We start from the raw sequence: 23,297 nt of genomic DNA, 5'->3' as shown, positions 1-23,297 counted from the left end.
TGTTTGTTTTGCTTTAAATTGTCCTTTAGTAGATTTTAAATGTCTGTAAATAAGGATAGTAATGCTTATTGGCCAAATAGAAGGGGTCAAACTTTACTTATTGGTTGATTGGTTGGTTGGTTTTTGCCACTGATCCATATTCCCACATTCCCAGGGCTTTTCTTTTTTCTTTTGAGACAGGATCTTGCTAAGTTGCTGAGGCTGGCCTCGAATTTGTGATCCTCAATCCTCAGCCCCAAGTCACTGGAATTATAGATGTGCACCCCTGCACCCAGCCAAACTTTACTTTTAAGATGACCCAAGTTTTTGAGAATAGGAGAAAGGAATCTCTGTAACATCTATTGATACATTTTAGTTTCAAAAGAACTTTTACTTATCCATAAATCTAACTGCCATCATCTTATAGATGAGGCAACTGAGAAAGGAATAATTTCAGATTTCTAAACAGTGGATTTTGACACTTGCTTCTCTTTAGAATTATCTGGTAAACTTTAAAATTCTTTTCTGCTGGGATCCCATCCCAGACCACTAAAATCACACTAGCTGGATGGAATCCAGGCATCTGATAATACTTTTTTCCCCCTAAAACTTTAAAGTTTAATTATTAAGCTCTCTTTAAAAATCTCTCCAAAGATTCTCACTGTGAGCTCAAAAATTAGTAACAGATTAACAGTTTGACTTTAGAAATTCTGACATCAGGAAAGTTAGGAAAAACTCCATCGGAAAGATTAAGATTGCCAGCCATCTTTGTAAATTCTGATGAACTGCTGCTGGTTATAGTGTGGATCACTTCATACAAAAGGCAATATGACCTTGTAACACTCTCATTTGCTATTTCTAACAGTCCTTCAAAACAGAGAGAGCTTTATAAAGATTTCCATTTTCCTAAACAACCTCTGGCTCCCCCTTTCCTTAAATGACATGTTTTTAAAAGCTCAGCTATTTGGAAGCCTGAGCGCTGAGAAGACACTAACTAGTTAGCCCTTCATTGGAGCAGTCAACATTTTATTGAGCATCTTCAAAAGTACCAGGGAACTGTGCTGTGTTCACTCTTCAAGATGTGAGACAGGTTTGTAATATTTGTGTCTTGATTCAGTGTGGAGATGTCCACAGGCTTTGTGTGGACACAAAAGGCCAAGAATGACCCCTGCTCAAAAAGCTTAGGAAGCCCTTTTGAGGGAGTTGCCTCAGCGGAGCCTGAAAGGATTAGGATAGTAGACGGGAGGCAGTGAGAAAGGGGAAATGCTGCAGAGGGATGAAGGCAAGAGCAGCTGCATGAGCTGCAGGTTATGTGTGTGAGGTTTTGCCCCTTGGATGTGTTTGTGGGGTGAAGTGGCAAAGGAGGGAGAAGTCCCACAAAGAGACCAGATGTGGAGGCCCTCATATGCTACTGAACCTGAACCTGACCCTGGCGGGGTTTGCCAGGCTTGTGTTTCCATTTCCTCTGGTCCTTGAGGCTGTGGAGGCTGGGCAGATGTGAGGGAGTGAGTCTGGAGCTGGTTAGGAAGACAGGAGGAGTCCTTTATCTCCATGTGCTACAGAGCTTAAGGCCAGGGAAGAAGCTGCGAAGAAACAGTGATTAATTTGAAAACTGATTACTAAATGAAATTGGCAAGACTTGACAATGGAATGAAAGCAATACTAATAATCCTAGTAAGAAAAATAGTTATATTGAATGCATATTAGGTATCTGGCGATGTGCTAAGCATTTAATGTGTATCAATTTATTTAATTCTCAAAATAACTATGTTGTGTGTACTACTATAATTCCCAGTTCACAGATGAGAAAACTAAGCACAAAGTTTAGGTAACTTTTCCCTAGTGACACAGCTGGTAAGTAATAGAGCCAGGACTTGAATCCCCAGCCTGTTTCCCTCCCTATCCCTGAACTGATTTAAGGAGGCATAACTTGCCTATCATAAAATTCACCCATTTCACTTTTAGAAGATTTTTTAGTAATTGTATCATTATCACAACTAATTTTAGAAAATTTTCATCACCTCAAAAAGATCTATTGTGCCTATTTTCAATTCAAGCCTGTTCTCATGCTCAGTGCTCAGGCAACTACTGATCACTTTCAGTCCTGATTTGCCTTTTTTGGATACTGTCTTGAAGTGGAATCAGACAATGGGGGTATTTTGCCTCTGGTTTCTTTTACTTAGCAATGTCTTTGAGGTTCATTCTTGTATCATGTATCAATAATTTGCCTTTTATTGCTGCATAGTATTCCATTGTGTAGCACTGTCGCCTTGTGCTTATTCATTAGTTGATAGACATTTGGATTATTTTCACATATTGCTGTGACCATTTGTGTACACGTTTTTATATGGACATATGTTTTAACTTTTTTTGAAAAACTTCCAGACTGTTTTCCAAAGCCGTTGTGCCATCTTGCATTTCTACCCACAATGGAGGAAGGTTCTGATTTCTTGTCAACACTTGTGATTATCTGAGTTTTTAATTATAGCCATCCTAGTGAATGTGAAGTGATATCTCATGGCTTTGATGTGCATTTCCCTGTTAGCTAATGATGTTAAGCATCTTTTTATGTGCTTTTGGGCCAATTGTATATCTTCCTGGTAAAATGTCTGTTTAAATATTTTGCTTTCTTTTTAATTGAATTTTCTTATTATTGAATAATAAGAGTTCTTAATATATTCTGGATATAAGTTCTTAATAGATGTGATTTGCAAATATTTTCTCCCAGCCTGTGATTTTCTTCCATTTCTTACTGATGTCTTTAGAAATGAATGTGTTTTTAATTTTAAAGAAATCCAGTTTATTAGTTTCCTTGTATGAATTATGCTCTTAGTGCTGTATATCTCTGCTTACCTTAAGGCCATAAAGATTTTTCTCCTGATGTATTCTGGAAGTTTTACAGTTTGGGCTCTTAAATTTAGGCTTCTGAGCCACTTTGAATTAGTTTTTTTTTTTTAGTGCAGGGTAAGAGATTAATTCCAGGGGATGGCCAGTGATCTCAGCACATATGTTAAAAAGAAAGACTGAGCCTTGCCCCATTGCACCTCTGTTAGAAGTTAATTGAACATATATGTAAGAATTAGCTCTGAATCACGAAGTGTGCATACATGCTCCCCTTTTGTGTGTTTTCATGTGTGCAGGGATGGAGAAGTTAGCTGTTCTTACTAGGCTATTCTGAGTCCTTTGTATTTCTGTATAAATTTGAAGATCTGCTTATCAGTTTCTGCAGAAAAAGCTGCTGAAGTTTTGGTAGGGATTATTTTGTATCTCTATATAAATTTAGAAAGATGGTCATCTTAACAATATTGAGTCTTCCAATCTATAATCATAGATTCTGTCTCTCCATTTATTTTGAGCTTTTAAAATTTCTCTCACAGGGTTTTATGAATTCAGTATACATCTTGCACAACTTTTGCTAAAACAGTTCCCATTCTCTCGTGAATGGCTTTGCTCTGAAACAGCATGCTCTGCTGTTAGGAGAGAGGAAGATTAGTTTTTGTAGTTCATGAGTTGAGTGAAAATGGGGGTAGGGTGGCCACCATCTGGTGAAAACAGTTGAGGAGAAAGAACGGTTTAGGTTTAGTGCAAAAGCTACTTCTGTTCTGACGTGTAGAATTTGTAAATTGGAGATTGACGGATGGTGTTGTCTGACAGGCAGTTGGCTATTCTAGAGAGAGATTTGGGACTCACCAGCATGAAGGAAGTAGAGTCAGGAGAGTATTCACATTGGAAGAAGGCCAGCAGGCAAAGGGTGGGTAGAGCCTAGGATATTGACCCAAACTGCACTGTGACTATTAAGTTACCAAGCACGGATAATACTGCGTAGCAGGGTTATCGTTGAAAAAGCTGCGGTGTTCCTGTGCATTTGTTCATTTGGCAGAGCAGGGTGCAGGTCATCAGATCTTCACAGTAGGCTGTGTTTGCCACTCCAGCTGTGTGACCTCTGGTGGGTCCCTTACCGGGTCTTACTTTCCTCAGCTATAATGCATAGTCATTTAAGAGGTGCCACAGGAGAGGGGACAGTCATGGACTGATTCCACAACATAGTGACGAACTGATTCCATAACATAAAGTTATTAGAGTCAGACTGACTTGGGTTTGGACTTTCCATTTGTGGCCGATCACTATTCTACATCCTGTTGAAATCAAGTGATAAGATGTGTCCTTGTCTCTATGGAGCCTACATTCTGACCCACTTCCTCATCTATAGAATGAAGGGTGTAGTTTTTATTTCATAGTTACGAGGATTGAGTTAATGTGTATAAAGTGCTTGGCATAGTGTCACCACACACCAAAAATCTGTGACATTATCTCAATCTCATGCCACCATGGTGCTAGGTTTTAGTGACTGAGAGGAATCTGATCTTGTTTCCATTCATGGGGCAGAGAGTCCCCTAAGGAGCACAGGGATAAAAGCAGTAAACTAAGACATCATCGTGAAAGGGAAAGCGCAGTTGGCGTGATTTGAAAAGATGGTGCTGTGGCTGGAGGAGCGAGTTCTTCAGTAAGGAAGAAATGATGGGTGGTGTAAGATGCAGCAGAAAGCCAGTGATGAGGGACTGACACCTAGGAGTGTTTGCCGTCATGGCGTCATTCTTAGAGCCACAGTCAGATTGCAGTGGTTGCAGGCACAGAAGCTCTGGATGAGGTGAGATGGACAGTCACCCAAGAGTAGCTGGAGTGAAGGATGAGTAAGTTAGGGAGAAAGGGTGTGTTTTTATGGAAAACAGAATGCTAATTAGAAACCAATTTGACTTCAGAATTCTTAAGTACCTCTACAAGTCATCCCTTGGTTGTATTCCAGTTTGTGACTTCATGTGTTCCTAAATATTAAAACACCAATTATTAAACTTTCTGTAATTCAGACTTGCCTTTATTTGGAGGGAAATTGGCATAATCTGAATATGAAGCAGGCAGCATGAAGAAAACCCTAGTTACTGCCTGTGAGCATTGTTCACTTTGTAGAGCAGTTATTTAAATGTTGCTGCCACAAATAGTACATGAAGAGGAGATGTGACTTAGGAATAGCACATATGCAAAGATGAAAAAGTTTAACTTTGTCTTAAGCTAAATATGAGTCAGCAGTGAACTGCAGCTCCCAGGAAAGCCAAGTCCATCTTGAATGAGTTAATAGGCTCTGCCAGAAACTCATGGTGTTCATCCGGGCCTGTCACTGAGCTCCTCTGAGACTTGGCTTCCTGATGTGCACACTCTGGAGGTAGGGGTAGGAAATTGAACAGGGTTCTGCTCCCAAGTCTGAGAGGTGGGTGTGCACACCTTAGACCTGTTTGTCTCCTCTTGCTGGGGACATATGGTGGCTTCAAGTGCTAGGAAAACCATAAGGAGGAGAGGTTAGGCGTGTATCAGGGAGCAAACAGTTGGGCTGGGAAGGCAGACATCAGCCTTGTGGTTACCCACGTGCTGTGGCAAAGACCCAGAAGGGGGGTCACCCAGGGCCACAAATGCCTTTAGTAATAATTATCTCAAGCCTGAAGATGACTCTCATGAGAAGAGACCTGGTTTGAAGTGGTCTTGTGGGTGACGTCACCATCCTAATGGGCAGAGGAAACTTCCTGGTAGCCATGAGAGATGAGGCCGTGCTCTGGTACAGTCTGGGAGCAAAGGAAATAATGACCTCAGTTCTGGAAGTTGCAAACATGACGACAGTTCTAAGCCAGGTCTGCACACATGGATGATGCCATTAAGCAGAGTTATCTTCGTAAAGAAGCAACGAAGGTGCCCCTGTGCAGTTGTCAGTTTAGTAGAGTGGACTGGAGGCCATCAAAGCTACTGGGTTTTCCACTCATTAGCATGACTTTGGACAAGTCACACTCTCTTGGTGGGCCTCGCTTTCCTCGTCTCAAAGAGTGGTCTGGAGAGTTAGACAGGATAGTAGACAGTATCACAGTGGACCTCAGTCAAGGTTGAGAGTCAGAGTCACTTGGAGAGCTTCCAAAAGTGCTGCCCAGGCCTGTCCCAGACCAATTAAGTCAGAATCTCTTGGAGTAGGGCCCAGGAATTAGGTTTGTCTTTGTTTTTTAAGTTAAACATTGATGTAGCCCAACATTTCATGGTTCAGTAATCTAATCCTGAGAACCTAAATTGTTCTTGTAATCCAATTGTATAGGAATATGCTGCAAGAAATTGGCACCTCAGGCTTGAAACCCTTGATGAAAAACAGGGAATGACCTCCCTCTCTTACCAAGCAAAGTATCTTGGCCTGAAGAGAGAGAAAAGAGACGTGCCCCCCATCTCTCTCTACATACATTTATTTCTTAATTCTTCTAGGTTCCATATTTTCTTTCTGTTACATCAGGGAACCACCTAAAATCGTCCCAAGAGATTTTTACTAAAAAGTTTTTTAGTGCTATAATGGAAAGAACACAGGCTTGAAAACAAAGTTGGTGGTGAGTCCCAGCTTTTCCACCAACCTTGCTGGACCCAGTCACATGAATAAAATTGAGGATGCAAGGCCTTCCTGGCCAGGTTGCTGACAATGCCTGGAACCTAGGAGCTCAGCAAGGCTTCACTGAGGAGGCAGGTGTTGATGTAGAGAAAGGGTCCTGCCATTCATGTTCAAAGAGCTTTCACTGGGCATGGTCGCACTTGCCTGTAATCCCAGCAACTCAGGAGACTGAGGGAGGATTGAAGTTCAAAGCCAGCCTCATCAACTTAGCCAAACTCTGTCTCAAAAGATAAAAGGGGTTGGGGCTGTGTCTGGTTAAGCACCCCTGGGTTCAATCTCTGGTTAAAAATAAAAAGGAGTTTTCTTCCCCTTTATGCTTGTAAAATATCCCCAAAAGGAATACATTCCAATGAAAATGTATAGATAAAGAAGCACAGAGTTATTCAATATGTTACCTCCCCATTAATTAGAGAAACAGAAATCAACAATGATTGGCAAAGGGAATTAACAAAAAGAATGTTGATCATGCCCCACCAGGGAGAGGAAAATTGCACTCCAAAATGTATTACTGTACCAGTATCAGAATTTATATATTATCTTTGTTCTAGAAATACTACTTCTATGAAACAGAAATACAAACATAAAAAGTACACGTAAAAGTATGTTTATCACATCATTCTTTGTAATGAGAAAAAGTGCCCATCAAGAAATGATAGGTTAAATAGTATATCCATATAAAAAATACTGTTCACCCTTTAAAAATATGTAGGTAGCTTTTTATGTAATGATGGCAAAAAAGCTATCTATGATTTATTGCTAAGTGAAAAAAGCTACAAGACAGTGTCCCTATAATTCTTAGTTGGCTTTCCTGCTTCTGGCTTTGCCTTAGGCCATCCTTGAAGCATTACAGTGTCAGAGGTCATGAGTGGGCTGAAGATGGGATTTGCTAATCATGAGCTTGAGAGCCATGGGCCATTAGGAGTGTGGTGAGAAGTTCTGTTTGCACAGACTCTGAAGAGAATTTGAGAACCGCTGGCCAGGCACCTGGGACATGAGTATGAGCCACACTGAAACAAGACAGGTGAGCAGCGGCCAAGGCCCTAACAAGGGGACTGGATGTGTCCCGAGTAGCTGGGAAGGGGATGAAGTGAAGCAGAGCATGTTCTCCCCACCTGGGTCACCAGAGTGTTGCCAGAGCTTTGTGAAATCTGATCCTCCAGGAAGGGGCTGTCACTGCTAGTCCCTCCCCCTGAGCAGTCTTGTCCTTTCCTGTACTGGGAGAGGGAGCACAATTAGAGAGGTACTAGGGACAGCCTTAAAAGCAGGTGGCGAGAGGCCCTGGGGTTCCTGGAAGCCGAGGAGCACATAAATAGAAGCCAAATTCTGAGTGCCCCTGGGCTGGCATGGCCTAAGGATGAAGGGGCGCTTCGCTAAATTTACCACTGAAACTGAAGGTCAAAGTGATGCCCAGTGACTGAAAGTTTGAAAAGCAATAATGATAATAATTTTTAAATGCATGTGACTCAGAGATATGAAGACCTCAAAATATGGAGACAGCCTCAGATCAGATGCCTCTTAGTCTCTTCATGCCGAATAAATCGATGTTGGGTTTACAAGGCTTCTGTTTAAAAGCATGTCTGGGAAACCATTCTTTTCATCACTGGCTGACCTTGATCAGAAATAACAGGAAGGTATTTATTGATTCCAGAAAGGAAGTGGAGGAGATCTTAAACCTGGATTGTCCCATCTTGTAAAATAAAAAAAAAATCACTGGACAGCCTATTTTGGATTTCATGGATCAGCAAAACGTTGCTCTATGATTTGGGCACAGTCAAGTTGTCGATTGGAACTTTGTCAAATATGTATATAAAAAGAAAAATAGTATTGTAACATAACAAAAAGAAAACAAGAGCATAAACTCAAAAAGCAGACCATCCTTTAAGTTGAGCAGATTTAGCTATTTAAAAAATACCGTATTGATTTTTTTTAAGCCTTCTTTGCAGATGGGAAAGAACCATATGGGTCAGCACCAGGCCCCACACAGCATTAGAACCCTCAGTACCATATGATGTGATTGGAACATGTGGTTTATAGAAAATTAAATTTTATAGCCAGACCAGATGCTAAGCTGCTGCCTGGAATCAATAGACTATCAGAAGTCCTGGAGAGACTAGTAAGCATACCATAACTATTAATTTATGGGTAGGTTTTTGGAAATAACTTCAGAGAAGGAATTGATGCTTGAAAGAGCTTTTATAATGCCAGATGGGGTGTGTGAGTTTAATCAGAGTCCTGAAAAGGGGATTGTACAATGTATTTTTTTTTTAATTCACTGTAATCTATGGATGAAGTCTGAGATAAACCTGGAGAAGTGAAGGAAATCAGAACTTAACCAAAGTGATACAAGAAATGATGATCAATGCAAAGACAACTAAAAGCTCTTCTGTGGCTAAGTGTGTTGATGGGCAGCAGGGACAACAGACCTGCCCAGGGTCTAGTCGCTGGGCAACTGCATGTGAAAGCAAAGGCCAGAGGGAACCTGGCCAAACCCAGGGAGTATCCCACAGCTGCCAGTTTGAGATTGGCATTTTACAGATGAAGAAACAAGCCCAGGATAGTCAAGTGACTACATTTCCCAACTCCTGCTTTGTCTCAAAAAAGGGACATTGTACAACGAGCTCCCTACCCACAGGTGACAACTCAACAGTGTGAGAACCAAAGGATAGGAAGCAAGGTCAGTTTAAAACCGACCCACCAACCCAGTCAAAAGATGGTGGTTTAGTCCTGTTAACAGGAGTGAAAGTAGCTCAATAGAACTGTTAAGTCTTAACAGCATTGCTGTGTAGATTGGTCCATGTAATGTGGTCCCTAAGTCACTCTCTCATTTGTTCAGCAGTGTTACTGGCCATCTACTATGTGCCAGTAAGTGTCCATTAGGATAAAATTTAATTTTGTTCACTATATTCCTAATTAAAAACCAAAATAATCCTAGTTGAAGCCTTTAGTAATACTTGCTTAGATTATTATAATACAAATAAGAATTGAAGAATTCATTTTAGCTGAAAGTTAGATTCTATTCACCTAATCTAAAACCTTAATATGCATACAAATCACTTGAACATCTTGCTCAAATGCAGATTCTGATTTCGTAGATCTGCCATTTGCTCTGAGATCCTTTTTTTGCTCTTATACCCCAGTTAGGTTGGTGCTGTTAGTTTAAGGGACCACAATGAGTAGCAAAGATCAAGGTCAGGAGTCCCTGAAAAGAAATCAGGAAAGTTCAAGTTTCTGAGTACCTCCCCCTGCCACACACACACACACACACACACACACACACACACACACACACACGAGCCAGGGGCGGCTGCACAAAGGCTCACGGAGCACAGTAGTTTCCTGGACTGAGATGATGGAAATGAATGGGATGGCCGTTTGTCTTCTTCCTCCAGGTCTCCACAGACTATTTATTTCACAGATTTAGGACCTTTGAAGGCTATGGCCTAGCTGTCAGAGATGATGCTTCTCCTTTTCAGGAGGCAAATGGGGAGCTCTTGAGGGAACAGGACAAATGATGCTTTGGGGGTTTCCTGAGGCAGCTTCCAACAAGTAGAAGAAGTGAGCATGACATTTTCTCCTTAGCACGCCATTTCCTTCCTGCTTTACATGCAGTTAGGCCAAACTAGGTGAGCAACAGCTCTTGGGGGGACCACACCCGCCCCTTGTTTACTTCTGTGTGCTGTCTCTACGGGAAAAAGAGATAATGAAATTTAGCTTAACCAAGCTGTGGGTTGGAAGTTATAACCTACCTAATTCCTTAATTAAGCTATCAATTAAGGCTGTGTCTATGCCACCTGCTATGCCTGGGCCTTGTGCCATGTAGAAGTGCCAGCTCTGACAAGCCTGTCCCCATAGAACCCAGGGTTCAGTCAATCTACAGTTATGGCTCTCCTACCTTCCCCATGACTTTCTCTTAAGGAGTTTTTAAAATATCCACTTGGAGACAAGTGTCCCCACTCATTTTCCATGCACAGAGAATTACAGAATATCCAAGACAACCAGCAGATTTAGCTGGGCTTTTTGAGGGTTAAACCTTCCCCAAGGAGACCATTTGTGTTGGCCATCTGCACAGGGGCTAGCAACCTTTCTTGCTGTCAAGGCCCCGAGTTCAACCCCATGGAGCAGCCTTAGGTAGAGAGCTCAAAGGGAAAGGGAAAAAAATGGTGCAGAAGACAGAAGTATGAAAAGAAAGATCCGTTGCAAATTTCTTTCTCTAATCGAGGTGAGTATTCAGTAGCATTTAATGTTGAATGAATACATGAGGGAAAACAAAGAAATGCAGAAGGAAAAATTGATGAACCTGGATGTCCCCCAAAATGCCTTAGTTGTTTAAGGTTCTTGTCCTAAGCATGCTAACACATCTGCAGCGTTTGCCCCTGAGACGGGGAAGAGCAGCTCATTCTGAGGGATTGTAGCCAGCTCCTCAGCTGCAGAGAGGCCTCCTTCAGGGCATAGACTCCAATATCATACAAAGATGGCTTTCCTGGGACCTTCAACTCCACATGCACCTAATCTGTCAAGCTGTTGGTAGACCCAGGACCTGTGCATTACCCTGCTGTGAGCAAGTGGGGGCAGTGAATTGTGCAGAAGACGTGTCATTGGTTATGCCAAAGAGCCTCCTAAAGAAGTGGCATTCCAGAGGGAAGACTGGACCTCCAACCTTGCTCTGCTCTTCACCCTGGGCAATGTCTATCTCAAGACTTAAAATGCATCCCCATTTTCCAATGAGGATGATGCCAAAGGTCACTGAAAGTTGAACCACTGACCAACAGTGGCTCTGCTGTACACTAGCTAAATGAAAAATGAGGGGAAGCCACCTTCCCTGCCGAGGAAGTACCAAAAGTCTATGTTTTAGTCGGAAGGTAAGCAAGCATCGTACATGATCAGCTTGGATGTTTTTCTAGGTCATCGGAAGGAAAGAATGAGCGCCCTGCATTTCCTTCTTGCTTCCCTTTCTTTCTCCCTTCCGTGAGCATGCACTGAGCATTTGCTTTGTGTCAGGCAGTTTCTCGGCACTGGAGCACAGCAGTGTGGGAATGGGAAAGCCCCAGGCTCTCCATTGCACCATCCCAGGCAGGAAGCACACAAGGCAGAGCCCTTGGGGACTGTCAGAATCAGAGGGCTGCAGAATAACCAAAGCCTGGGGGAGGGAAGGAAGGCGCTGGGTGAACTCTCCAGGAAGACCACCCTGAGAAGTCTCCTTGGGGAATAGCCTGGAAGGAGCTGAGCAGCAAGCCCTGTAGATACTCAGAGAAGACTCTCTAGGGCAGAAGGAAGGACAAATGCACCCCTTCTGAGGCAGGAGGGCAACACCAGCCAGGCTGAGCCAAGACTGCAAGGGGCAGCTCTGCTCACGTGCCTGCCCCTCCCACCTCGGGTGCATGGCTGACAGCCTCTGAAAACTTCAGGAAATATGACAGGCTTTCAGGAATGCAGGCTGCCCACAAAAGAGCAGAGCCCGGGAGGAGTTAAGCACTTGGGTTCCAAAATGCTTGGCTTTTGTTCTCCCTAATCAAGCTGGTCATGTGGCTTTTATTTTTTCCCCCCTTTTCCTAAGAGTTCTCCAATGGAGGACTTCAGTCTTTTAAAAACAGTAATTTCTGTAACAATGGTAATTACTTTAATTGGAGTTCTTTAAAGGTAGAGCCTTCTCGCCCACCTCCTCTGCAGCTGTAAAGCATGTTCTGATATATTGCATTACTCCAAATCAGAGGGGTATTGTTCTTCCTTATAGCTATTAATGGGAAATGGAGTGGGGGAGTAAAAAAAAAACTTCCCAAACTTGCTATTTTTCAGTATAGAATAATTGCAAATAATTTCTCTTTGTTTCCAGGTAATAGTAGACAATCAGCTTTATAAATGCTCATTGCATATGGGATTGGCCCACCATGAAGCTCCTTCACACGGCATTAGGACTCTCAGAGTCCCCTCCTGGCTCGCTTTTGTCCCATTAGCCTCCAGAATCTATTTGGTGTTCTCATTTATGGGGAGCTTGTGCTGTTGTTAAATGAAAGTAGTTGGCCCTGCACAGGGTCTTGTGCCCCTACATAGCCCCATTCTTCAGAATATTGTTGGAGCTGCTACACTGTAAGTAGGCAAAATACTGTAACCCTGTGTCTGTACCTAGAAAGTGAGGGACGAGAAGCCACCATGGGAGGAAACAGAGTGGGTGGGAGAAGCTGGAGGGCAGCAGTGGACGACATCTTCCTCATCGCCGCACATTCTTCTGTTTTGTGAGGTGGAGCCAGAAATGGCACGCTCTCTAGTTCTTTGGATTCTGTGTATGTCAATTTTGACTCCTGGCTACCATTGGGCAAAGCTGTGTGAAATGTCCCTGTCAAGCACATGTAGAAAAGGGAAACCAGGAACTCTTGACCTTTACCTGTCAAAATCTTTGAAGAACAAAAATGAGTCATTTACATTCTGTGTTCTTATGCTTTTTGTGGTTTACTGCCCTTGCTTTGCCCTTTGTCCATATTTTAGGAAGATTAAAAGAAATTTTCCTCTCCAATTTTCTCTCATCCTATTTATCCTTCATCCCATGTTTATACCTCCATCCATCCATCTTATGTTTCTGTCTCTATCATCTATTTAGTATTTTATCTAACCATCATCAATCTACCTATTCATTATCTGTCCATCCATCCACCCTATACTTACATCTCCATCCCTACATCTGTCCTTCCTATACCTCAATCTGTTACCTGTCTATTCATCCATCCATCATCTATTTACCTATCCATCATCTACTATCCATCTATCCATCTCTCTACTCATCATCTGTTTATCTATCATCTATTGACCTACCCATCATCTGTTTGTCTGTCAGCCTATCTGTCTATCTGGAATCTATCTGTCCATCAACTATTCACCTGTACATCATCACTTTTGTCTATCTCTGTCATTCATCACTAGCCTGTGTAGCTGGACCTCGATGGTCTGCACCTGCCAGTGAAGCCATGCCTTCCCACAAATTCCCCATCTACCTGTCAATCGTATGAGCTGTTCATCTTGGGTCCCCTCCCCACCCAGGCTTTCAGCCTTCCTGAACTGTCTGGGATCTGAGTTTAAGGTTTGGGGGTCTGGGTTCTGTTAAGCAGGTGTGTCGTGGAGCTGTGCAGCCATCCTTGCCCTCAGGCTGCTGCCCCTTTTGCATTGCATTTCAAATATGAGACAGGCTTCCCTTAAAGTCTTACACCATGACAGAAGCCATACTGTCCTGAAGAGCCAGAGACCAAAAAGGAGAAGAGGCACAGCATAGATAACTCATAAGCTGACTAGATGTGGCTACTTTAGAGCTTCCTGGTGAGTCTACCTTGGGGCTCCTCTCATCCAGGAACCCCAACTGGCCTCCAGGTGGTCTTCATGGGAAGGAGGAGCTCTCTTCCTCCCCTGGGGGGCTTTGTGTACAGCCCCCACATGGACCTAAACCAGCTACCACCTGGGCCCAGCTCTCTAATCCTCATTTCCTATCTCAAGACCAGTCTTTCCCCAGGATGACTGACACAGAGTATCTACTATGTTCGACAGGGACCACCCTCAGACTTCTCGCTTGCTTTTTGGTCCATCAGACAAGAACAGCCCATCAGAACACAGCAGTCCAGTGTCAGCATTCACTGAGACACAGCCTAGGGCAATAGCCTTTCCGTGCGCAATGCCCCCCACCAGGTTCCTGGTTCTGGACTCTCCTCAGCCTGAGAGGAAGATGGTGCCTTCTGGTGGGTTCTCTGGCCCAGGCCTGGCCTCCTACAGATACAGCAAAGGGCAGCTGCTGCCACTGCAAACCCATTCCCATGGATTTTCTGGAGATCTGAACAAATGTTTTTATAGGCTGTTGGGGCCAAATTGTATCCTCCTGAAATCCATATGTTGGAGTCCTAACCCCCACTGGGACTGAATTTGCATTTGGGTGTTTAAAGTGATAACTGGGTGTAGTGATCCCAGCTACTTGGGGGCTAAGGCAGCAGATAACAGGTGAGAGTCCAGCTGGGGCAACCTAGCAAGACCCTGTCTCTAAATTAAAAAAATAAATAGCTAAAGTTAAACCAGGTCACAGGGTGGGGCTCTAATCCAATAGAACTAGTGTCCTTCTAAGGAGAGGAAACCCCGGAGATCTGTCTGTCCACATGTGCAGAGCAGAGGCACATGTGGACAAGTAAGCAGGCACTGTGTACGAGTCAGGAGGAGAGGCCCCCCCAAGAAACGAACCCTGCTTGGGCCCTTGACTTGGAACCTGCAGCCTCCAAGATTGTGAGAAAGTGAACGTCTGTGTTTAAGCCACCTGTCTGTGGCCTTCATTGTGCCTGCTCCAGCAGAATCAGACACAGTCACGCTCTTGGACTCATCATGTGACCAGCTCGCCTCGACAGTGCCTGTGCATGGTGTTTACCCGGGATTCCTCTTTATTTTCACATCTTTTGCCACGGGACAGGTTGAGAATTCCACAAATAAGCTGCCCTTCACTGAATGGTCCTTCTTTTAGCTTATCTTTCTCTTTTTATTTATTAGAAGCAGTGAGAAGGAATTAGATGCCCCTTCGCCGACTGCACACCTCCTTAGCTAGGTCACCCAAGGTGGAGGTACAGTTTCCACTTTCCTCATTATTTTAGGCGACGGTGCTGGTGAACTTGTGCCTGTACGCTATGACTGTTCCTAATCACTTGGGGCCTCCTCAAGGACATGCATGCTCCATATAAGCACTTTTCCATTTCTCTGCAAGTTTGCATTAACACTTTCTCCAAAGTTCTTCTAGTTCCGTTCAAATACCAGGTTCCATGGCCATGCCTGTCCTCTCAGGTTTCCATTACAGCAGCACCCTATATAAACTACCCCAACAAATTATCCCCGGCCATGGCTACTTTAAGCAACAGTAAACATTTATTATCTTGCACAGTTTGGGTAGCACTGAATCTGAAGCTGTGTAACTGGTTGCTTCTGGCCCCACATCCCTCTGAGGCTGCAGTCAGGACCTTGACTAGGGCTGTGTCGCTGGGAGGTTCCACTGGGCTGGAAGATCTGTCTCTGTGATTGCAGAGTTAGAAAGGCTGCAATCACTGGTGGAAGGACCTGGGGGCCTCATCTTGAATGTCCTCAATAGTAGTTGACTGTCCCCAGAGCAAGTGACCCAAGAGAGAACAGGTCAACCATGAGTCTTATAAGAACTAGTCTCAGCATCATGCTGTAGTTTCCAAGCTTCCTATTGGTTACCCAGGCCAGTCCTCTTCAGTATGGGAGGAGACACACTAGGGAAGGGACCCATGAACCCTGTGGGAGCCCAGAGTCTCCTGTGGGTCTGTCTCCCAAGGTTATACAGGAAGTAGGGACGTGGAAACTTTAATATCCCCAAACTTATCTGGGAACTTCCTCATCACAAGACAAGATCCCCCTCTCAGGAAATCCCTGCCTGCAAACTCCCTGCCCTTCCAGCCTGCTTCATTTGAGTTCCTTCCTCTCTCTCCTTTTGGCAGGAGGGAGGCTATGGATTAGTTTATTATACTCAGTCTTACATGCAGGTCACAGCTCTTAAACTGTGGCCAGAAATGGAAGGTGCTGGACCTTCAACAGAGAATGAATAAAGAAAATGTGGCATATATAGACAATGGAATATTACTTCAGCCCTAAAGAAGAACAAAATTATGGCATTTGATGATAAATGGTTGAAGCTCGAGAATATCATGCTAAGTGAAATAAGCCAGTCCCAAAGAACCAAAGGCCAAGTGTTTTCTCTGATATGCAGATGCTAATTCAGAATAAGGTGTGTGTGTGGGGGGGGGTGCTAAGGAAAAAATAGAGGTATTTTGGATTAGGCAGAGGGGAGTGAATGGAGGGGAGAGGTACAGGAGTAGGAAGGATAGTAGAATGAATCAGATATTATTACCTTATGTACATATATGATTACACAACCAGTGTGATTCTACAGCATACAACCAGAAGAATGAGCAGTTATACTCCATTTAGGTATGATGTGTCAAAATGCATTCTACTATCATGTGTAACTAATTAGAACAAATTTTAAAAAAAGGAAAAATAAAGAAGAAATGGAAGGTGCTGGAGGAGGAGAACCTCAGCCATGCACTGGGACTCTGGGAGTGCAGGAGCATTCGCCACTTCATGCTGTCATTCCAAGTGTCTTCATGCCGCCTGTCACTCAAGGTGCCACTCCATTGCACTCCTTCAGCATCTCCCAGAGTAGATTACTGATGAGAAAATGGAAAGGTCATGTCATTCTCTTCAGGTCACATGGCTCATGGCAGAGCCAAGATTTGAAAGCCAGCCTTTCTCTGCAGCCATGACATTCCTAGCACATCAAGCAGCAGCTTGTCTGTGGGTGGCTTCTCAGCATTGCAGAAAGAATGAGCGGATCCCTGCTCCTGCCACTGCTGCTGTCCCTCTGTGCCATCACTACAGCCCGCTTGCCCCATGGCCTGGACCACCTTTGTTCCTGATGGTTAATGGGACCTGGTTGGGCACCAGCGTGACCCCTGCTGGAAACCAGCTTCCTGTCCCTATTCACAGGAACAGCAGCTCCTGCACCTCTGTCCTATCTCTAGCCTTAGCCAGAGGAGGGCCAGCAGAGTGGGGTTGCTCACCTGCTTCTGCTCCTGCCATCATAATGGAAAAATGGCAGCCTGCTTGTGTGTGACAGGTGAACTATGAGAGTTTTGCTCATGTTATAAGGAGCACTCGTGTACTATGCCATGGCTAGCTGGGTGTGACTTTTGGTAGGTGATTTAACGTCTCTGAGCCTTCACGTCCTCATCTATAAAACAGAAATAAGGATGATTGCTTGATATGGAAATTCCTGCAGGATTCCCAAACTCCTGTGCCTTCCCCAAAAGAACAATGGGGCTCTCTCCAATCTGTCATGGGGAAGTCTTCAGGCCATGCAGCTTGCCCAGTCCATTTGGCTAATTTGAATACAGATACAATCAGCAGTTTCCTAAAACATATCCCTGCAATTTCAGAGAAGTCTTCTTTATTATTGTTTTGTGAAAGGCCATTTTTCATTTGTTGTGTTTTTACCTGCGCTTCTTTACCAGTAAGTGAAGAAACACGTCAGGCCTCCTTCTGAGGATAATCGTCCAAAAGTCCAAGGCTCTTCAGTCTTCTTTCCCTTTGCCCCCAAATCATTTGTGACCCCTCACCCAGCACAGCAGTGGTATATAGTAAGTGCTCAGGAAACCAGACTGTCTCCTGATAGGTTCATTTCTCATCCTGCTTTACCTCTATGATACCCCTCTTCCAGCCACCTGCTACTGCAGTTGAAGCAGAAATTCCCGCTTGGTAACCTTGGCCTCCCTCTATCGGCTTCAAGGGTGCCCTGTTCTGCCCAGCCTCCTCCGAGTCCTGAAGTGTGTGTTTTTTCTGCCCTGATGAACTGTTTGGGCACTCAATTAGAAAGGTGTGCGTACACATCCAAGTGTGATGAGGAAAATAAAACTCCCACGAAAATACCAGCTCAGCTCTGGTTCTACTGTAAATTATGAATCTCACCCAGCCTTGCCGCCTGGACACTGTCCTGGGGAAGGGCTAAGTGGAGACCCTCTGTTTCCAGCGCCACATCAGAGTTCAGCAGGAGTGAACCGTATCAATCCAGTCTGTCTCAGGGGATTCTTTGTCATTCTTTACAGTCCCCATTCAGGGAAAAGAATGTTTTAAAATTGAGGACAAATCCTTGGGGGGAGGCTGCAGGGAATGAGGACTCTTTGTAGCCAGCTCTCAACAGAGAAATCTGGTTTTCTGTGTCAGATGTCCCCAGTATGAAGCCTCCCCTGAACATCACTGAACACAGAGCCCTGATAAGCGCTACTTTCTGCCCAAAGCACTTTGTTCAGCAGCTGAGTGTGAGCTTGGGACTTGGACGTGATGTGTCTGTGTTCCCAGACAAGGTTGGCCATCTTTACCCTTCTAGGTTTTTGTTTGCTTGTTTTGGTACCAGGGATTGAACTCAGGGGCACTCAGCCACTGAGCCACACCTCCAGCCCTATTTTGCATTTTATTAGAGACAGGGTCTCACTGAGTTGCTTATGGCCTCAGTTGCTGAGGCTGGCTTTGAAATCATGATCCTCCTGCCTCAACCTCCTGAGCGGCTGGGATTACAGGCGTGCGCCAGTGTGCCTGGCTCATCTTCACCCTTCTTGAGGGAGTGTTCCTGGTCCCGTGGGCCCCTCAGTGAGGCCACTGTGGTTTGCCAACTGATGCCCTTGACATTGAGTTGCAGCCTGGCTCCCCTGGGTGCCAGGTGGGCAGCTGCCCTCAGGCTCATGCTGTCAGGCCAGAGCAGTGTGTTCCTTCCTCTAAGAATCTGTTGCTCCACACAGATGTGGCGATGCCCCAGCAGCTTCTGGTGGTTATTTATTCATGTGTTCTCAGAGCCCTGCGTGGCTGCCAGAGGGTTTATGGCCTCTTAAAGTTTTGGAGCCTCTGCTTTTATGGCCACTGTTTGTTGAAGAGAAGGGCCATTTGGGGAAATGATGGACTCACCTTCTGGCTGGATGATGAATGAAAGTTTAGCTTGCCTTTTCACATAGAGCCTTCGTGCAAGCCGGGCCTGGGATTCTTAGTGCCACCAGCTTGCCTGGGCACAAGGACTGTGCGATCGTGATGCTGCCCATGGAACAGCTTGGTGCCAATTCTGTGCTGGCCTTGTGCTGTTTCCATCATGCTAAGGCGAGTGGCTCAGAGGTTCCTCTGAGGACACGCAACAGGGATGCCGTTTGGATGCAGAGGGATGTGTTCCCCCAGTCATAGCGGTGTTAAAGAGCATTAGATGTCTGATTGGGTGCTGTGCCAGCCGGCCTGATGGACCCCTGGGGTTAGGAATCAGATGTCTTAGTCAGCTTGGGCTGCTGTGTCAAAGTACCCTGGATTCAGTGTTTTAGACACAAGAGACATTTATTTCCCACAGTTCTGGAGGCTGGAAGTCCAAGGCTAGAGTGTCAGCAGGTCGGGGTATAGAGAAGGCGCACTTTTTCCCAAGTGGTGGTCTGCTCATCCTGTCCTCAAACAGTGGAAGGACCGACCACAGGTCTCCTGAGCCCTGTAGAAGAGCACTGATGCCATTCATGAGGGCTCTGCTCTCGGGCCCTAATCACCTCCCAAGGGCCCACCCCTCGTACCATCCACTGCCCTGGAGTTAGTTTTCAACACATGAATTTGGAGGGACACAAAAAACCTGTCTGCACACAGGTACTGTGGTCACCATCATTAGAAAAAGGGAGCTCAGAAGTGTGTGGTCCTGGCTTGGCTCAGTCCCATCTGTCATTTCCTGGGGACCACAGATGCTGGGAACAAGAGCAAAATGGGACATCAGGACGGCATCAACACTAGTTGTCTGTGTCCCAGGCTGGGTGGATCCTATGACCCCACCCTCTCTCTGCAGTCACAGCCTGAAATAGGATTTCACCTGCTTCCAATAAGCTGCCCTGTGAGTGAGGGCTACATAGGGGAGCAACCAAGAATAGGGCCGGCTGTCAGGCAGTGGGGAGCCACAGAGCCACCACTCCCCACTGTGTGACTTCAGGGTCATTTGTACCTGCTCCATGTCTCAGTTGCTAATTGGGGCTAATAGGACAACCCGCCTACATACAAGCGAGGTAAAGTAGGTAAAGCGCTCAGCACAGTGGAATTACCCTCTCCACACCCCCAAATATCCATGCCCTAAGCCCTGGATACCTATAAAGGTATCATGCTTCATGGCAAATATAACGAAGGTTACGGACCTTAAAATAGGGAGATCACCTTGCATTATCAGGGTGGGCCTAATGGAATTGGATGGGCCCTATCGTGTACTGAATTGTGTCCCCCCCAAAAAATTCATATGATAAAGCCCTATCCCTCATACTTCAGAATGCAACATGTTTGGAGATAAGGCCTTTAAAGAGGTAATTGAGTTTAAAATGAGGCTATTTGGGTGGGCTCTAATCCCAAATCTCTAATCTGACAGGTGTCATTATGAAAAGAAGAGATGGGGACACAGACACACGACCGCGTGAGGACCCAGGAGAAGGCTGCCTTCTGCAAGCCAAGAGGAGAGGGCTCAACAGGCCAAGCCAGGACCACACACTCCTGAGCTCCCTTTTCTTAATGCTGCACCAATGCTGAACCTCGACTTCCAGCCTCCACGACTGAGGAAATGAACTTTTGTGTCAGCCACCAAATCTGAACTGCTCTGTTACGGTAGCCCTAGCACGCTGGTACACCTATAGTTCCTTTTCCCATTGTGGTTTCAACTTAAAAAAGAAGCAAGCTGAGCTGGGCACAGTGATGCACACCTGTAATCCCAGTGGCTTGGGAGGCTGAGGCAGGAGGATGGTGAGTTCAAAGCCAGCCTCAGCAATTTAGTGAGGCCTAAGCAACTCAGTAAGACTTTGTCTCTAAATAAAGTACAGAAAAGGGCTGGGGAGGTTGCTCAGTGGTTAAGCACCCCTGGATTTAATCTCAGTACCCCCAACAAAAAAAGCTGGAAGTATTGAAATAACATTGCCTGAATCTATACATGAGCCTCTTGGTGCATGTAGTTCCTTGCTTTCTTTATCCTGAGCAACCTGTTGAAGGGAGGGGAATGTCACGAGCACCTGCTGCAGCTCTGAGGACCAGGTGAAGCTCTGCCCCCTTAGAATCAGACCTCCCGCAGCCCCAGCAAGGCACACCTCTGATCAGGCAACTTTACTCATCAGAAAACAGACAGCCTTTTGCTGGGGATCTCTGCTGACCCCAGGAAGATCTCTCCTTGCACCAAGAACAGGCTCCTGCCAGCTCAGCTGGACCTTGCCTAAAGGGGGCTACCTTTATGCTGTGACCCTCTGCGGCTGTGCTAGCCGTCACAGCTCAGAACTCCAGGCACCTGGCCAGCACCGGAGGCCATATGGTGCCATTTCCCAAATGCCCATGCAAACCCTCCCTCTGCTTGTGGTTCTAGCATCTTAAGAACAACTGTGTTGGGCAGGGATTTCTAGAGAACTAGAGCTCAGAGGGGACGCGCGCGCGCGCGCACACACACACACACACACACACACACACACACACACCATGGAGATTTGCATTGGGAATCAACTCCACGATTTGGGAGGATGGGAAGTTCCATAATCTCAGTCTGTAAGCTGATGACCCTGGAGAGCAGGTGGCATTATTCAGTCCAGTCTGAAGGCCTGAAAACCAGGGAGGCTAATGATATAGGCTGCAGTCCAAGGGCAGGAGAAATGGTGAGGTGTTCAGCTCAAGTGGCGGGACAGGAAGAAAAGGACCAATCCCTCCTTCCCCTGAATTTTGTTCTACTCAAGTCCCCAGCTGATTTCTTGACGTCCCCCCACATACCACTGATTTACTCAGGGGATTTGACTGTAAAATCATCCACAAAACCCTCATGGATTGGGCTGGGGTTGTGGCTCAGTGGCATAGTGCTTGTCTAGCGTGTGTGACACTGGGTTCGATTCTCAGCACCACATATAAATAAACGAAATAAAGGTCCACTGACAACTAAAAAATATTTTTTAAAAACTTAAACAAAAAAACCTCATGGACATACCCAGAAATCATTATTAACCAAATAACCGGGCACTCCTTGGCCAGTCAGGTTGACACACAGAATTAGCCATCACACCCACTCCATCGTCTCCACATGTCAGATCCAGTGGAGGAAGCGGAAGGGTCAGGTGCCCAAGGCAGCATGGGAGAAGAGAAGGGAGGGGTCCTGGGAGTGTTGGACGTGGCTTGTCCCCAGGGCACTGAGAAAGAGGAAATGTCACACCATTACAGCTGTGATCCTGCCCACTAGAATCTGGCCCTGTCAGTGCCAGTGACCGTGTACCCAGATGTGCCCCTGCTACAGCATGGATGGAGCCCCAGTGAGAGTCCTGGGGATGGGCAATGGAAGACCTGCAGCTGGTACTTCCTGGGGCAGGAGACACCATCAGCTTCCGTTGAAAAGCAGCCAATTAAGTGGGATTAACCAGAGAGCCACCCCTCGCTGCAGTTATTATCATCAGAACCTAATATCTATGTATGATTATGCCATGTAAATTCCAGGTCATTTCCTCCCCCTGTTTAAAGACTCTGAAATTAGTGCTGAAGAAGCCACTGGGAGCAGATGATATTGAAGATTTCTTCAAAATTGCCCACTCAGGCCCCATTCCAATGGCTTCTGCTTCTACACAGCACCTTCTGGCCCACAGCTCTCCCAGGCTGATGAGGAGGGGCGCTGGGTGGAGCTTCCATTGCCTGGTAAGGATGATGGTGGGGATGCATTTTCAACTCCCTCCTAAGGTACAGGTTGCCTCGTTCTGGAATTTTCTTTTACATGACATCTAAAGGCCTTTCTCTCTCTCTCTCTCTCTCTCTCTCTCTCTCTCCCTCCCTCCCTCTCCCTCTCCCTCTCCCTCCCTCCTTCCCTCCCTCCCTCTTTCTTTCTTTCTTTCCCTCCCTCCCTCCCTCTCTCTCTCTTTCTTTCTTTCTTCCTTCCTTTCTTTCTTTCTTTCCCCCATTTAACCCATCAGTGACAAGAGTCTCTGACCAAATGGGAAAAATCTCACTATCTCCTGTCCCCACCTGGGTGTCTATGGATTTGCCCTGTCCAGGTGAGGGATAGTTGAACTGGATGGAAATTCTTCTTTCACTTTATCTGCCTTCCTTGGAAAACAGGTCACAAGTGGCAGTTCAGTTAGGGTTGTGTTAAACTGCAAATAACTGGTATGTAAATAGCTGGGACACAAATGGGTTGATTTTTCTAACATAACCAGATGCTTAGAGGTTGCTATTTGCCATCCGTCGTGGGCTTCTTTAATTGGTGATGCTTACTCCAGTAGATGGTACATGTGCGTCTCTACAAAATTCCTATGTTGAAACCAACCCCCGACAT

Source organism: Callospermophilus lateralis, chromosome 13, assembly GCF_048772815.1.
Source record: "Callospermophilus lateralis isolate mCalLat2 chromosome 13, mCalLat2.hap1, whole genome shotgun sequence".
Taxonomy (NCBI): domain Eukaryota; kingdom Metazoa; phylum Chordata; class Mammalia; order Rodentia; family Sciuridae; genus Callospermophilus; species Callospermophilus lateralis.
Note: the sequence above shows the minus strand (reverse complement) of the source record.